Genomic DNA, 10,355 nt, shown 5'->3' on the forward strand with positions numbered 1-10,355 from the left:
GAGTGCCCTTGTATACAAGGCTTTTGAAGATCTATTCCCTTTCAGTAATGCTAAAGTGAGTTTATCTCAGTCTTCAGACCCTTTTTATTGGCACAGTTCACTTAGTGAAAGGAATGGAGATGCTTTTTTATTTTCAATCAAGGTAGGCATGTTAGGTCAGCTTTAAAATGCCATAAAACTATCTGCTCAGGCACAGAACCTGTTTCTTTATCAAGAAATACGTACTTCCTGATCCGAAGTAAATATTTTACTCCAGTTAATATCTGAATAGAGTTTTATAAGGCTGTTTTGTAGAGCAGCCTTCTTACAAAGTCCACATAGCTCTGCCAACTCAGCCCCCAGGGTCACCAGTGAGAAAAGTTCCTGCAGAGAGGCATCTGTCTCTTCTCATTTGCTGTTTAGGCTTAAGCCAAAACTACCTAAAGCACATGGGACCTGTGGTGAAGTAAATGGATGGTAGTGAAGTGAGCTCCAACAGAAAGCTTGGCAGGATGGCCAGGGCTCAGCACAGGGGGGGCTGGTCTGTGCCCTTCAAGAAGGGTTTAAAAAAAAAAAAATCAAGCAAATTGACTAAAAATCTGTGGCAGAAGCCTTCTGGGAGCAGAAAGAATTTTAATTGTTTCAGTGGATGAGCTTTTCTTGATTGTGAATGTGCTGCTCCAAGAGCAGCCAAAATACTGAAGGGTGCCCGGTACAGATTAAAGTAATGCACAGAACTTTCTTTCACACTGTGGCATTAACGTGTAGTTGGTGCACTCACCAGTTGCTTGGGAATATAATGTCCCACATAGAGAGTTGCTGTCATTGATTCTGCTCCATTGGTTGCAAGACTTTGGCACCTGGCAGTTCCGTACTCCATCTTGAGAAGGTCTTGGTAAAGTCTTAGGGTTTCTGTGTCTTGTGCTGTGCTTGATCTTTTTTCCAATCTGAATGCTATAAAACAGAAAATTCTTTTTAATTAACCAAGCTGATAGTCTCACCTGAGCAACTAAAACTGATTTCACTTTGTACTCCAGGCAATTTAAAATATTTATTTCACTACTACTGAAAGAGTTGATCTTATTTTGGGAGGCTTGCTATTGTCACAATGTGTTGTTCAAGATTAAATATCCAACTGTTCTGTGTTGTAGGACAACTGCCAAATGAACAGACTAAGAAATTAATTAAGCAACACTGAACTGAGCCTGTGCATTTTCCACACATGCCCAATTACTAGTGACCTAAATCTAGGGCAAAAGCCTGGAGTCTGGAGAGTGCATTTAGAGAGTTGCAACACTAGTACTTCCATAAAACCACACATCCCTATGTGGAACAAACGCCCTAATACAATGTTGTTTTAGAGGGAAAGCTATCGCAAATCAAACTGGCAGTTTGATGTGTCTCTTTTTCCGGATAAGCGCGCTGGAGAATGCCTTACTGGGAAAGGTGATGTGTTCTTCCTCTGTAGCTGCTGTTTTCCTAAGGCCTTTTGATAACGTAACACATTGGCAAACTTCTGGGAAGTTGCTGCCCCCATTCTGGTAAACTAAGCATGTAACTGGGTGCGCAGTTGGGCTGAAGTGGGGCTGGGGTAGCTTGGCTTAACTACTATCCTCTTAAGGAAGTGACATAAATAATATTAAGGAATTCAATGTTATAATAGCACAGGGCCCATGCTGTCAACATCTGTTTGCTTTAGAGTCCTGCCCTGCTCTTGAGCAAGCGTAGCCATGCATGAGGGCCTCGCATAAGCGTGATGATTGCTTTCTAGTTTAAAGATAATCTGATTTCAAACTAGATCATCCCTCCACAGTGGCAATTTATAGATCTTTAGGTCAGAACCTAAAGGTTACTCTTAAAACTCTTGTTTAGTTGCTAATAGTTCTAAGCCTGTAGCTGATCATAGGCTAAGTAAACTGGTCATGAAACCTCTATTAACCTTTAGGATTAGATCTTTAGATTAGACTTAAGTCTGCTTTGACTTGCTTTCACCATTTATGCTGCGCTTCCCTCCAAGTGTTGCTTATTGTAATGCTTGATATCTGTCAGATGTAACAGGCTTCTTAATGCTTTGGATGTTTTGAAGTACCTAGAAGTACTGCAACTTTCTTCCACTATTCTGAAGGCTCTGATCAGCTTTAGTGAACAGTATGGGTGAGCTCATGTTTGATCTAGCTAGCTTGACCTGCCTACATGTTAAAATAGCATTGAAAATCAGCATGGCATCATAATTCAATGGTGCAACTTCTGTATGCACAGTAGGGTTAAAGAACAGGATGTTGTCAGAGCCCCTTGTCACAGCATGTAGCAAGGAACAGGACCCTGCCAGGGTATGACTCATAAGAAGTAGAGGCAGTAGAGCTGTTTTGATGTCCAGCAGCAGCTCAGGGACTTGAGGTGGAAGGTCAGAGTCATGCTGCTTCTGAGATCAGTTTCCAGGTCCCAGAGAACTCAGTGACTTGGTCTATTAAACACATGTAGCTGAGCAATTGTGCACTGGCATCAAGCAACAGAAAATTTGTGTGGATCTGTGTGTGTTAACCTATTGGCTTCAAGTAATACACGTCCTGGTGGTGACTTTGAAATTGGGGTGCAATATTTTGTTTGTTCTTGTGTATAGTGTAACTCTTGAGGTCAGTTGTACACTGTTTATAATTAAGTGGGAATATAGTTTTTGATGCATACTCTAAAAGTGTTTCCCATCTCAATGACAAGGTTAGCATGGACACATCTCGTGCTTTGTATCTCTGCATATATTTCTGCTGAATGCTTTTCTTGCAGGTAGGCAGTCTTGGTGAGTCCCATGCTGCCCCACAAAGGCATTCCTCATTACCTAGCATTACAGATTGCTTTCCTTGCTCTGTCTTACTGTTGCTCTTCCATCTTATAGTTTCTTTACAGCTGTCTGTTGGAAATGTACCTTGACAAACATCTTTCCATCAAATAAAACGGGTTTGTTGTTTTTCTGTCTCAGGGATTTTTAACCCTGAACTAGTGAACTTGAAAATTATTGCTTATTCTCCCTTTCGGGGCTTCTGAGTGCCTGTTGACTTCCACAGTCAATTTACTTACACATTTTTAACTTTGGACCTGGCTATTTAAAAAAAAAGGTTTTTTGCATATTGAATGTGGCAAAGGGAAAGAAAACTGTTTTCGTTGTAATGTATCCGAAAAGACTGGCTGTTTCACTTGCGTTTATTGCTCTATGTAATGCTCTCTGTAAAAGTCATTTATCTATGTGCTGGGATCAAGCTTGCTGTATATTCCTGAAGAAACTTCAGCAAATGGAATTTTGTAGTATTTTATTTGTATGTGTTTTGAAAATCCATAAAGCTTAAAATAAATGGATCTCAATATTGCCAATCTAACTGGGCATTAAATAGTCCATTTGTAATAGCAGTGTATGAACACTGAATGTATTGAATAAAATTTTCATTTTATGGGTGAATCATATCTGATACAGACTGTAGAGTACAGAAATGACTTGTCCTATTTATTACTTTCTTGAATGATTCTGTAACTTTCAGATATGGGAGACTGGCTCAGCTTCATGTTATTTACTCTAGACTGCTAGACTGTCTATTAAATACAAACACTATGTGCTTAATTTAAGATTTAAGTGTTAGGAGGAGCTCTATTTACTTAGCATTACCATTACTGCGTACTTAGTAATCCAGATTAGTGTTTTCAACAGCTGCAACAGATCTGATTAGGAAATTGGAATAACTTTCTGAAAATATCAGTTTCTCGGTAGCTTTTCCATTAACTATTAAGAATTACTTTCCTTAATTCTTCATTGTGAGGCTTCTTAAGGCTATACAGCTGTATTCTTCGTTTAGTAGAGATAGCAATTGGGTTTTGTCATGGTAATAAAGCTCTCCTCAACTAGTCTTGCTACACAACGCTCAAGCTTCTTCCAGCAGCATTTTGGTCATGTTTACTTCAACCACATCCAGCTCCGTCTTGATCTGCACTGAGAATACGGTTTCTATTAATAGTACAGATGGAAACTACGGTACTGGAGCACTGGAGTGTGCAATGTGTAGTCGATGTTGTGATCTTTATTACAGAATGGGACCCTCCTGCTGTAGGTAGATGCACCTTAAAGGTATCTCTTTAATCCGTTGGAGGTTTTTATTCGAGTTGCTTCTTTTCAGGTAGGCAGGCTGTATGCTGAAATACACTGTGGGCTAATCTGGTTAGTACCATTAAGAGGAAAATGTCAAAACTCTTGCTAAGTCATAGCAGTATGTTTTAACCATGTGCCACAACAATTGTAACATCTGTCAACTGGGTTCTGTATCCAGGGGCAGTAGCAGCTGCATGGAGTGCATGAACATGTTCATCCATGCGCACTTCTAGTGCGTGGGTGCTACTGGATGTAGTGAAGGCGCAGAGTTTCATACGTGCATACATAAGCGAAGGAAAAAGCTAAGTTTAACTTCAGCTCTTAGTGTAGCCTAGAGGCTGGTTAATTTGTTTTACTGGCTTAGTCCAGGGAGCATTCATTGCCTCACTTCTCTATAACTACAACTTGCGTGTGTTTAGACATTACTTGGAGTGTGCATGTTTAAACAGATAGCACGTTTGAGAATTAGCTGGCTACTACACAGAATGGTTAGCGAAGCAAGTGGGACATAAAAACAATATAAAGGCAAAAATGTAGGTCCGTATGTCATTCTTCACCTTTGTGGTGGTCATGCTGGGCTGTGGGGAGGAAGAGCTGATATTACAGTGGCTTGAGGGCTTCAGTGCTGGCTGAGCTAGTTCCAGAATTTGATGCGTGATTGACTGATTCTCAAAATGTTGCTCTGTGCTTTGTGTTTATTTTTTCCAGGACCTGAAGCTGCCCTGGGTAAGCCACTTAAGATGGCTGCATTCTTGCAAGAATATGGCCTGGTAGAGGACAGGGCAGTTCTCTGAGTATTCAGGAGTGTGGATGATGATCAGTTGTTCCTCAGCTGTGATACTAACTGCTCTGGCTGAGTTCCTCTATGAAAGTGCAAGACTGCTGCAGCTTAGTGCTCTGTTTGAGATTCATGTGAGAATGCTTTAGTAGGGGAAATGCTCTCAGTGATCGGATCCTTCTTTAATTTCTAATCCCACTTTAAGATTTTAGTTAGCTTGCTTTCAGTAGTATGCTGGTGGAAGAAATTATTCTTAATAAATAAAATGTTTACTTTTCTGCTTGGTTGCTCTACTTTGCGTGTGCAGTGCCTTTCTAGGTTAACTGGTGACATGCAAACATCCCATTAGTCCACCATGTATTTGAGAGGTTAAAGTGTGACTACCATAATAGACTAATAACTTTGCTTACTTTTTTTCTCTTGAATAGGATAAGGACAGCACATGAGCAGGAAAAAATGTTCCAATTGCTATTATATCATTTACTTGAATGGCTTTTAAATGTTCATTGTAGGTGCAGGGAATATCAAAGGAGACTGCTGACAGCTATTATGAAGCATGCTGAAAAGGAATGATTAGTGGAAGAAAAAAGATGAATCTTTATGCATATGTTAAATCTACATTTAAGGAGGGTTTGGCTTTGCAACTCTGCTTCGTAAGTGATTTTTAAATGCTAGTGTACGTGCAGCTAGAGTGATAGAGGTGTGTGGTTAGCAGTGTCAGAAAAGAGAAGCATAAGCACTCAGTGCCTGGTGCTTTATCAAGACAAAGCTTTGTAAATATTTACAATACATAAAAACTTACATTAATTTGTAAATATTAATCTAGTGGTTCTTTTTAACCATTTTAAGTGAGTTGACTTTGGATGGCAAATGCATTTTGGGGCAGGAAAATGTAAAGGGGGAACATAGAGCACAGCTGAATGTAACCACCACTATGAATTTTGTGAAAAATGGTGCAGAGGAGAGTACTGAGGTTTTGGTAGCTGTGGAAAGAAAAAAAAAAGGCTGGACTATGCTCCAATTCCTTTGCTGCTGCTTATATCCCATAGCACACAGGTCCATCCACTGTGCCAAAGGACAGCCTGAGAGAGGAGAGATAACTGGTATCTGGGTATTTGCTGATACGAACCAAGAAAAGGAAAGGGGAGCTGCTTCCCAGGCAGAGATCATGTGGAGATCACATACCAAGAGCAGGTCACAAGGCTGTAAGAGAATAAATTGCTACTTAGACTGTTGCAGGAGAAAGGCTGGTCAGCTGGAGTTCGGCAGTGGGGAAAGGATTAGCATTAGCAATAAGAATTACTTTAACTTGTTGGTGTTTGAGATGTTGTAATGTATGGAGAAATTGAGCTATTTGTATAACCCTATAACTGAGTTATATGTAGTCTTAAAAATTAAAATTCCTGGGTCCCAATTTGGCTTGTTCTATTTCAAGATGGGAATTCATACGTAAAATTCTGCTTTGCTATCCTAAAGTCTTGCCAAAAGTTTATTTAAAGAGCACAACTTGGCAGAGACTGCTCTATTATCTGCAGATTTGCAATGAGTCCTCTATGCTCCCTTATGGTTAGTGCTCTTGTGGCTATTCAGTTTCTGGTCACTTCTGCTATTTTCTTGCTTTTTCTCCCTTATCTGCCTGTGTTCAGTCAGACTTCAAGGCAACTGAGGCTGAGAAGCGCTGTTCATATGTAGCTGCAGAGGTCAGCCAAGGGACAGTCATTTACTATAGAGCTGCTCATCTTGGTAACAGCTATCCAAGTCAGCAAGGTAGAAAACCACCATTTGGGATTTCTAGCAACAGTACACTGTGCTTGGTCTGAGCTGCAGAGCAGTGCAGTAATTTGGAAACTAATATTATGGCAAGTCTGCAGAAGAGCTAGTGACCTGACCCTGTTCTGAAAAGGACCATTGGGCAAGTGCTGGAGGAGCAGCACTTCTGAGCAGTGCTTGAGGATGTGAAGAGTGTTCTGCTCTATCATTGGGAGGCTTAGGGAGAGCTGCTCTGATTTACTGCAATTAAAAGGTGTTCTGAAATTGTGCTGCTCATGCTCATCTGTTGATTTGTAGGTATTAGGGTAAGAGATATGGGAGTGCCTTTAGTGTTAGTTGAACAGGCAGCATGTGTACTGAGGACATACTCTTTCCCTGGAGAGGTTTTCAGAAATTGGTAATCACAGCCTAGAAAGAGCTAAGGCATCTCAGGTCTTACAAGGTCAAGGGAATTTAGTTTTCTAGCAGTGTTCGGGCTGTTAAACAGAACCATAGCTACACCAGTGAGTCTCTACCAGTTCCAGAGAGACTTCTGGGGGCATTATTAAATCATGTTTACCTTTTCTGTAACTCTTCATGTTAATGCCAGTTTCCAAATTAAGGAAAAGCTCCCCTCCCAGCTCTCTGGTAGAGATTGGGCTAAACTGAGTTTTCCACTTTGGATAAGAAAATATTCTGTATTTGGCTCCAAATTACAATATGCTTTATAGGAGAGAAAGAAAAATAATCCAAGATGTTCCTGTGTCTGTTGAATAGTTTTTGAATTAAATGTAGCAATTTAAAACTGGTAGAACTTCGTGTAAAACATCTTTTTTAATCCATCTAGTTTTAAGAAAGAATATCAAACCCTAATAAAGACATCTTTTGGCTTAATTCTGAAAATAATACTGGATATTTGGTGTCGTTTTTAAAATACTTTATAGTGGATTTACACTCCCTGAAGTGGTTAAGTAATGCTTCTCTGAAGACAATATAATAAACAATGTGACCTTGACATTTGCCACTTTGTTAGGAACTTAGGAATGAGATGGCTTCCTGCAAGCAAGAATTGTTTCAATATGATCCATTGTCTTGAAGATGTTCTTACCCAGATGCTCTGCGGAGGCAGTTACTTGCTTTGGGTGAAGCAAGTGGTGTATTCATAATCTCTTGCTTTTTCCAATTATTTTTTTACTTTGTTGTGAAATATTTTTATTAATATCCATCAAGTAATGTAATCTATGATAGTGATGTGTACTCCACAATGCTTTAATTGCCCATTCTGGAGTGTAACTCTTCAAATACACTGCAGTTTAGGAGAGGGAGCTGTCGAGCCTTTATACTCTGGTTCATATTAACAAACTAAACAAAGTCTCATTTCACTGTTAAACCTTTGCTTAGGGTGAAGGGCTCAACACAGAAATGCATTAATGATGTACTCATCCAGCCACTTGCTCTTCTTTAGGGACCCTGGCTCTCTGGACATAAAGCTAAGCAGAATGGAGTTGGGTGAGGGAGAAGACAGCTTCTGCAGAAAAACTGTATTGAAGCTAAGTATGCCTTGTTACTAGAACATAAAATGCTTGGAACTGGTCTTTATGGTGACTTGAAAACTGAAATATTAGCTACTGTTAATCTGAGTTAGAGAGGTAGCTCTCAACACTGCTTAGTTCCTTGCTTTTACTGCCCTTCAAACAACGGTGTAATTTGTGGCATGTACATACTGTTGTCCTTGTTGGATGAGCTTTTATGTGCCATCTAGACTGAGTTAGAAGTATGGAAAGAGCCTGAGGCTACTTACATAATGCAGTTATGCTGCTGTTACATTATCATTTTCAGCTGTAATGCTTAAAGTAACAATAAATCAAATTACTTTTTTCCTTTTTGTAGTACAAAGATAATAACAACTGCCCTCTTACCTTCTTTCTGCCATTTTTGTACACTTTAATATCTAGTTGGTTATGTTTTATCAGACTTTATTTAGTTGGATAAGTTGATTTCTCAAAAACAGATTTTATTTAAAACTGAGAGCCACAAATACGGCAGGGGAAGTCATTGTTATAACTTCTTAGGGAAGATGCTCACTGATTTATTTCTTTATCAAGTCCTGTAAGACTACAAATGGGACTGAAAACCTGCAGAATAATGGTGAGGTTATTGAACAGTTCATCAATCCTGAAATTCTTAGTCATTTCTGGAATAATAGATTTGTACTGGCTAGAAGAAGTGTGTGGAATACAAGTGAATTTCATATGAGAACTTGCAGAAGCAAGTAACGTCGGGTTGGTTGTGTGGAGTATATTAAAGCTGCCTCAAAAGATCCTAGCACTAATTTCATAAAACAGAGGCAATGTAGAAATACTTGTCAAAGCTGTAAATCATAGAAAAGCAATGGAAAGAGAGATGAAATTACTCTGCTTGCTTGAGCCGGTTAGCATGTAAATTACTAAAACCCTTGAGCATTCTTTCCAGCAAACCTGAAGGAGGAATCACAAGCTGCTGGCATGTACTCAGGCCCTAGTGGCACCCGGTGGGATTCATCTCCAGCTTTATGTGCGTGCTTCTGTGCAGGCATCACCCCTGAGCTGGTCACCCTTGGATCCTCGCACAGATGAAGAGCTGCTTGTGGTGCACAGGTGCCCTCAGGCAAAGGTGCATGTCTGAAATAGGTCGTACAAACCACGTGGTGAAAATGCCTGTTTCAGTCATTTGACTGTGCAGGGAGCCTTGCGTGACCCACTCAGTCATGTGTGAAGTCAGGCACCATGAGTCATGTCCCCACTGCTTTTACAGGTTAAAAGTCTAGAATTTAGAGCAGCTCAAAAACATGCCTGGGAAAGAAAGGGCTGATGAAGGCGCAAGGCGCCTAGGTGTTCAACATTGCAGTGGTTATTTGATGGAGTGCTTCATGGCAGTGGCTTCCAGAGCAGCACTGGGAGCATTGCAAAGGTGCCTGGACATCCTGTGCTGTTCATGGAGAGTTGGGGGGCTCACAGGACACTATTAATAGACACCAGAGTCTGGTGTTTCGTCCTACTGATAGCAGAGCTTGGGCTGCAGCCCAGAGATGGGTTTGTCGGGCTGGCAAGAGAAACTGAAGAACAGGATTCAAAAAACCAGTGTGCTGAGCAAGGAGCTGGTTAGAGACTGCCAGCAAGAGATGCTGGTGAAAGATGCAAGGAGTTCAGGTGTCAAATCTTGCCTCTTCTCTGCTGTCTTTTAGCTATTAACGTACTGATTGAGTTGCCTGTGAGAGGTGAGGCCTCAGTTTGCTTTACTACTGGACCTGGGTGGGTTCAGGCAGACACCTCCCTGGCAGGGCTGTCCTGGCACTCGGGCTGCACACTAAGCTGAGCAGGGTTGCAGTGCAGCAGAAGGCATGAGAGAGCAGCTTTGCTCAGCTTCGGTCTCTCCTTGGGCCTCTCTGTGATGATTAAAGCTTGCCATGGAGCACCATGATACCTTCTATCTCCCCAGAGAAGCAAAGCTGGCTTCCAGATAACTAATCAACATACATGAAGTAAAGAGAAGGAAAGGGGCATAACAGGGAGCACAACTCTGAGGGTACTTGGGCTAAGATCACTATAAAGCCCTGGTCTTCATCTTCCTGGTCAAGTGCTCTGAGACTCCTTGGGGCTTAGGGGATGCAGTGAGACCAGCTTGGATAAGAGGAAGGCTTTGAATCACAGTCTCTACCCCAGATAGGGTGACTTGAGCTCA

The sequence above is a fragment of the Tauraco erythrolophus genome, chromosome 1, assembly GCF_009769465.1.
Source record: "Tauraco erythrolophus isolate bTauEry1 chromosome 1, bTauEry1.pri, whole genome shotgun sequence".
Taxonomy (NCBI): Eukaryota; Metazoa; Chordata; class Aves; order Musophagiformes; family Musophagidae; genus Tauraco; species Tauraco erythrolophus.